At 36.8% G+C, this 7,645-nt stretch overlaps 1 pseudogene; it reads right to left on the reverse strand.

Annotated features, from left to right (window-relative positions):
• Nucleotides 1–483: 483 nt before the first annotated feature.
• On the reverse strand, nucleotides 484–1,499 carry LOC119522508 (annotated as a pseudogene).
• Nucleotides 1,500–7,645: the final 6,146 nt, after the last annotated feature.

Raw genomic sequence — 7,645 nt, forward strand, 5'->3', positions numbered from 1 at the left:
GTCTTTCTAGGAATTTGTCCATTTCAACTAGATTGTCTAATTTCTTGGCATAAGCTTTTCATTGTATCTTCTCATGATCCTTTCTATTTTTGTGGGGTCAGTACTAATGTCCTACATCTTATTTCTGATTTTAATTGGGTCATCTCTCTTTTTTCTTAGTTAGTGCAGCTAAGAATTGGCCACTTTCATTGATATTCTCAATGAATGAACTTTTGGGTTTGTTAATTCTATTGCTATTGTTTTTTTTTTTTAATTCTCAGTTTCTTTTCTTTTCTTTTTTTGAATAAGAAACAAACCTTTGTTGTGATAAGTGATTGAGAGTTTGGAGATTTTTTCTGAAGAGAGATCTTAGTCTGACTAATTTTTTTAAGGAGCCTTTGAACTGCTGCCTCAGGTGGCTCACAATCTGGCTGAAGTGGCTGTATCAAGTATTCTTCAATTAAATGCTGTGTAGTCCATTTGATCTGATTGGTCTTTTCCATTTCACGTTTTGATCTTAATAACCTTAATGAAACTGTGAACTCCAGATTTCAGTTGCAGCTTTTCTCCACTCTATGATAGCTCAAAGAAAGTAAGTTGAAGTTTATCTCCAGCCTCACATTTGACATTAGCATATTGTTCAAGAACCAATACTTCCATCCTACCAGTGTTGTTAATCATCTCAAATAATAACTGATTTTTCCCTTCTGTTTTCTTTTGGACTACTTAGACCCCAATCACAATTGTTCCAAGGATCTGAATTTGAAGCTTATTTATCTCACCAGCTTTTCTGGTAATCTGAGTAGGGACATTCATCTTTCGGTGAGATTTAGCATCAAATACAGGTAAGGCATTATTCACCTCCAGGAAGCCAATGTGACAATAATATTTTGATGTTATAATTATTCTCTTTGGGACAAATTTATCTTTTAGCCTTGTTTTGAAAACTGTTACTAAAAAGATTTCACTCTCAATAGTACTGTAGAATGAAACATCTCTTATTTCCCCTCTTGGGTCTCAAATTTGAATGGCTTCATTGCTTTCAGAACCACGACTATTACACAATCTTTCTACAACCCTTCCTCTCTGATAGATTCCTGTTGGACGTCCATCTGTTTCTTAATATGAGGAGAGACTTCTGGTATAGCACATCGTTCCATAACATCATTTCTAGTGGCTGTAGAGGTACCAAGACTCAGTTCAGGCTGACTCATCTTTTCCACTAGCTTTGTTCCTTTTTTCTTTTTATATTTCTTAACTCTTTCCTTCTCCTCCTGAAGATTTTTTGCCTCATGCATATAATTCAACTTCTGGAAAATATGAATGATCTTGATCACAGCAGAGACTGCACCAGCATTTTGAATCATCAAATTAGCTACCTAAGTCCTATTTGCATTCTCTAGCTTGCCTGTGAAGATCATCAACTTATCTATAAGAAAGTACTTAAACCTATGGAGTTCCTCATCAATAATGTTATCCAGGTCCTTTAATAACAAGATTTCCTTATATTAACTCTCCATTTCACAACTTTAGAATCAGCCTTGCAATTGCTTCTGTCCGTTAAAACCCAAACACTCCTGGAGCCAGTTTTATCAGCAAAGTGGAAGCTCTAAGTAGAGATGGTCCTCATGTTGGTGACTTTCAAATCAAATCTCACTTGGGAGCATCTGACTGGGGAAGCCTAGGCTACAAATATCCATCCAGGATTGATTGAGGAAAGGCTGATGGTGGCCAGAACAACTCTGTTAGCTGGAAAGGCACTTGACTGGCATCTGCTGGTCCTCTGCTCCCAGGTTGCATAGCTTTCAGCTTCTAATTCCAATGGCCTTCTCTTTAAGTGTTTGTGGGTTCTCACTTAACTTCTCCGGGGCAAACTCTGAACTTCATCTCTTAGCTTAAACTCCCCAAACATCTGGTTTCAATGGCTGTCTCCAAAATCTCTCTGGGCATTTTCTCTCTAGGCATCTTTCCTCAGTTTCATTTATTTCTGCTCTAATCTTTATTTCTTTCATTCTGCTTGCTTTGGGTTAGTTTGATGTTCTTTTTCTAGTTCCTCCACATGTGCAGTTAGGTCTTTGATTTTAGCTCTTTGTTCTTTCTAATGTAAGCACTGAGGGATACAAATTTCCCTCTCAGCACTGTCTTTGCTGCATCCCTTAAGTTTTGATATATTGTGCTCTCATTTTCATTTGTCTCAAGATATTTACTGATTTTCCTTGCAATTTCTTCTTTGACCCTCTGATTGTTTAAGAGTGTGGTATTTAACTTACATATTTGTGGGATTACAGATCTCAGCCTGTTATGGATTTCCAGCTTCATTCCCTTATGATCAGAGAAGATGCTCTGTATGATTTCAAACTTTCTAAATTTATTGAGACTTGTTTTGTGACCCAACATGTGGTCTATTCTGGAGAACGATCCATGTGCATATCCTGCTGAGAAGAATGTATATCCTGCTGTTTTGGGGGGGGGGGCAATGTCCTGTATATACCTGTTTTAGGTCTAGTTCATTTATCACATTGTTCAAGTTTTCTGTTCTTTCTTGATCGTCTATCTAGATTTTCTATCTATTGATGAGAGAAGTATAATGAAGTCTCCAACTGTTATTGTAGAGGTGTCTATTACTCCCTTCAGTTTTGCAGTGTTACATCATGTATTTTGGGGCACTGTAGTTAGGTGCAAGGATACAGTAGGACCTCGTTTTACATAAACTCAACACATGTGAATTCAGATATACCCAAATGGCAACTGAAGAAAACAAAGGCAGAGAGAGGAAGAGAATGAAGTTTTTAAAAATTATTTCTATAATTAATTTTGTTTATTGTTACTAGAGTGTTTATTTGCCTCATTTGTTAAAAATGTGAGATAGATACATTCATATAAGAAACACTTACTAAATATGATTTTGCTATTATGCGCACCCTATACAGAATTGGGGAGCATGGCAGCAGCGGGGTGGCTCATGTGGATAGGGAGCAGAATGCTGACTTTTCCAGGGTCTCCAAGCAGCACTGTCCGCTGGCTCACAGATGTCAAGTACCTTCCCAGACTCCCATTGGCCACTGCCAATTTTTGTCCTGTGGGGGAAGGGGCAGAGAGACCTTAGAGTGGTGCGGGCTGCTGGGACACGTGCAAAAGAGATAATTATAAATTTTTACAACTATTTCTATGATTAATTGTGTTTACTTACTGTTACTAGAGTGTTTATTTGCCTTATTTATAAAAAATGTGTGATATGTATTTTCAAGTAAGAAATACTTATTAAATAATGGGGTTCACTATTATGTATGATTTTTGACTTACATGAAGAGTTCTGGAACATATCAGTCATTAAAATGAGGTCCTACTTTATGTATGATTGTTATTTCTTCTTAGCAGGTTGTCCTTTCAATAATACATAGTGTTCTTCTTTTAATAATATATAGTATTCTGTCTCTTGTATCAGCTTTTCACTTAAAGTCTACTTTGTCCAATATTCGTATAGCCATCCCAGCCCTTCTTTGGTTACTATTTGCATGGAATAGCTTTTCCATCCTTTCATTTTCAACCTATTTGTGCCTTTGGGTCTAAGGTGAGTCTCTTGTAAACAATATTTAGTTGGATCATGCTTTTTATCTACTCAGCCAACCTGTGTCTTTTGACTGGGGGGTTTAACCCATTAACATTCAGTGCCATTACTGTAAAGGCAGTACTTCCTTCAGCCAATTTGTCCTTTGATTTTTATGTGTCATATCTTTTTTTGTCTCTCTTTTCCTTTATTGCAACCTCTTTTTCTGTATAGTTGATCTTTTGTGATATATCTGACTGATCCCTTTCTCATTTCTATTTCTGTATAGTTTTAAAGACTTCCTTTGTGGTTACCCTGGAGTTTATATTACACAACCTACATGTATAACCTACTAGTTTGAAAAGATACCAACTTAGCTTCCATAGCATACATGATCTCTGCTTCTCTATCCCTCTGTGTCCCCTCTTTATGTTGTTTTTGTCCCACTTTATCTCTTTATGTTTTGCATGTCAGTTATAAGGAAATATGCCTTTTTCTTGTTCAATTGTATTCTGATTCTTATATGAATTAAAGAGTATAACTGTATTATGAGGATTCAGTACTATTGGGTTTTGCATTTACCCTTTTAGTTACACTTACTGATAATCTTCACTTCTTCACACTACTCCAAGCCATTCTCTCCTGTATTTTCCTTTCAACCTGCAGAACTCCCTTTGGCAATTCTTTTAGGACAGGCCTTTTGTTGACAAACTCTCTCAGTTTCTGTTTGTGAACAGTTTAAACTCTCCTCACTTCTGAAGGAGAGTTTTGCCAGATAAAGATTTTTTGGCTGGCAGTTGTTCTCTTTCAGTACCTTAACTATATCATACCACTGCCTTCTCACCTCCATGGCTTCTGGTGAGAAATTGGCACTTAGTCTTATTGAGGACCCCTTGTATGTGACAAATTGCTTTTCTCTTGCTGCTTTCAGAATTCTCTCTTTATCTGTGGCATTTGACATTCTGATTAACATGTGTCTTAGAGTAAGTCTATTAGGATTTATTCTGTTTGGAGTACTTTGAGTTTCTTGAACATGTATATTTATGTCTTTCATAAGAGTTGGGAAACTTTTATCCATTATCTCATCAAATATTCTTTCTGCCCCTTTTCCCATCTCTTTTCCTTCTGGGACACCCATGATGCATATATTTGTATGCTTCATACTGTCACTCAAATCCTGAGACACTGCTTAATTTGTTCTATTCCTTTCTCTCTGTTCTTCTGACTGTATGATTTCAATTGTGCTGTCTTCTAGTTCACTGATTCTTTCTTTTGCCTGTTCCTATCTGCTGTCATATGCTTCTAGTATATTTTAAAGTCTCTTCTATTGTGTTTTTCATCCCCATAATTTCTGTTATGTTTTTCATACTTTCAAATTCTTCTTTATTCTCATTCATTGTCTTGTTAATACCCTTTATTTCTTCATGCTTATTTTCCTTCATCTTGAATTGACTTAGGAGATGTGTTTGAAGATCTTTGATCAGTTGTTCCAACTTATGAGTCTCTTCTGCCATTTTAATTTGTTCCCTTGACTGAGCCATATCTTCCTGCTAAGAAAATAAGAAGTATGGCTTGTAATATTTTGCTGATGTCTAGGCATCTGATTATCTTGATTAATTAACTCTGAAGGCCAATATCTCCCTCTTGTCTAGGGTTTTATTGTTGTTTGGATTTGTGCTTTCTGTGCAAATGTTTTACCCCCTTCCTTTTCTCTGTTCCTTCCCTGGGAATCTTGAACTGTTCTGTTTGTTTTTGTGCAGATTTTCCCCCTCAGCTCCTACAATTTGTTTAAATTTGTGCCCCATTTTCCTTATACTTTTCAGTTCTGGGACCAGTCCTATCTTACATCAATTCAGTTTAAACCCCTCCCTTTTTTACTATAAGGCTTTTCTGCCTCCAGTTTCTTCCCTATTAGAGTATCCCATCCCATGGAGCCAGATGGGGTCAATCCAGAAAAGTGGGTCACTTCAGAAAAGTCCATTTTGCCTTTAGGTAGTATAGCTGACAGAATCTGGATAGAGTGAGGGCAGAGCAATTCTTGCAAGCCTTTCTATCATCATCTCTTTTTTGTTGTTGTTGTTGTGTGTGTGTGTGCGTGCGCGCGGCACCCCTGGGGGCCCTTTTGCATGCAGCACTCCTCAGTGGCTTGTGTTCCATCTTGGATCTTTGAAGACTTAGTTCCCTGTGCCTGGATATGTGTGGAGTTCTAACTTGCAGCTGCGACTCACTCTACAGTCTCTGCCAGTAGTGGGAAGGACCCAGGCTGTGCTGTCTCTATGTGACTCCCAAGCTTCCCTGGACCAAGTGAGAGTGGGGGGAATGGGAAATGACTGGCAGTCTGGGATGGAATTCTCTGACCTGAGATTTTTCTGTTTCTTCTATTCAGCATTTGTGGAGTCGTCCTTTAGCATCTACCATCCTCCAGAGGTCTCAGCAAGTGGGATTTTTTTCCTTTTATTCATTAAATCTCTGGGGAGGCTTTTTCAGAGGATATCTTATGTAGCCATGTTGACAACATCATACAAATTTTATTTTCATGCCATACACCCAAATTAATTTCAAATGGGTTCAAAATACAAATTTTAAAATATAATTAAATCAGATGCACTTCCAGGTTGGTGGATTAAGGGCTACTTAAACCTTACTGTCCCATAAAAGCAATGAGAACAATGGCAAAATATGTAAAAATAACAAAAAAAAAATATTAGCACTTTGGAAACTAACCAAAGGCTCTCAACAATCCAGGGACTTTTATTCAAGAAAAACAGCTAAATCTCAGTAGTAAGAACAGCGATCTTTTTGACATTTTAACTTGCCTTTTTCCCATCCTACTCTCACAAGCTCTATGTTTGTGAAATGAGCATTCTAGCAGCCAATGCAGGGGGGCAGAAAAGATTTAGAGGTTCCTTAAAAGCCTCATCTCCAGAGAATTGTCACTATTTGCCCAGTCTAGGAGTTCCCTGGAAAAGCCTGATTCTCCAGCCTTATCTTTATTTGATCAGGCTCAAGAGTTCTTCAGTGACATAACTTCTATATGCAAGGCATTTGTTGAAAATAATAAGCAGTGACTGAGGTGGTGATACTAGTTGATGCAAACAAGAAGTTGGCCAAAAAATGTATTAAACTACTCCATTTGAAAGGCAGAGGTTGGAATCATGGGTAAAAAACAAGCTCTTACAACATGCTGTCTAAAAGACAACAAATTATGTTCAAAGACACAAATGCTTGAAAATAAAATATGGGAAAAGGTAGACCATTCGAACAGTAACTGAAAGAGCATTAAAGAGGATATATTGATATTGGACCAAACAGACCTTAACACAATGTTACTAAGGAGAAAGAAGGACATTTTATAGTGACAAAATGGTCAATCTATCGAGATATAACAATCATAAACATATATGGAACTAACAAAGGAGTTCCAAAATACATGAAATAAAAAGTGGCAGAATTGAAGGGATAAATACACAATACAGTAACATAATTGGGTATTTCAATACACCACTTTCAATAATGGATAGAACAACTAGACCAAAGATAAACAAACAAAGAGAAGACTTGAAAAACACTATGTACCAACTATGTACCAACACTATGTACCAAGCAGGTTTCATTCTTCCCATAAAGAACATTCGCATGGAATATTTTCCAGGATAGACCATAAAGTAGGCCATAAAAATCCTCAATCAATTAAAAAGATAGAAATTGTACAATGTATGTTCTCCAACCACAAAGGAAAAGGAATGCAACTAGAAATCAGTAACAGAAGGAAGTTAGTAAAATTCACATTATGTGGAAATTAAATAAGACACCCCTAAATAACCAATGGGTCAAATCTGAATCACAAGGGAAACCATAAATTACTTTACAAATGAAAGCAACATAATATACCAAAATTTATGAGAGGAAGCTAAAGCATTTCTAAGAGGGAAATACATGGCTATAAATACCTATATTAAAAAAGAGGAAGGATTTCACATTAGTAACCCAATTTTCCACTGTAATAAATAAAAAATATAAGAGCAAACCAAACCAAAATACTAGAGATGGGGGATTGAAGAGTGGCCGCTAATGTGTACAGGGTTGCTTTTTGGGGTGATTAAAATATTCTGGAATGAG

The sequence above is a fragment of the Choloepus didactylus genome, chromosome X (assembly GCF_015220235.1).
Source record: "Choloepus didactylus isolate mChoDid1 chromosome X, mChoDid1.pri, whole genome shotgun sequence".
NCBI lineage: Eukaryota > Metazoa > Chordata > Mammalia > Pilosa > Megalonychidae > Choloepus > Choloepus didactylus.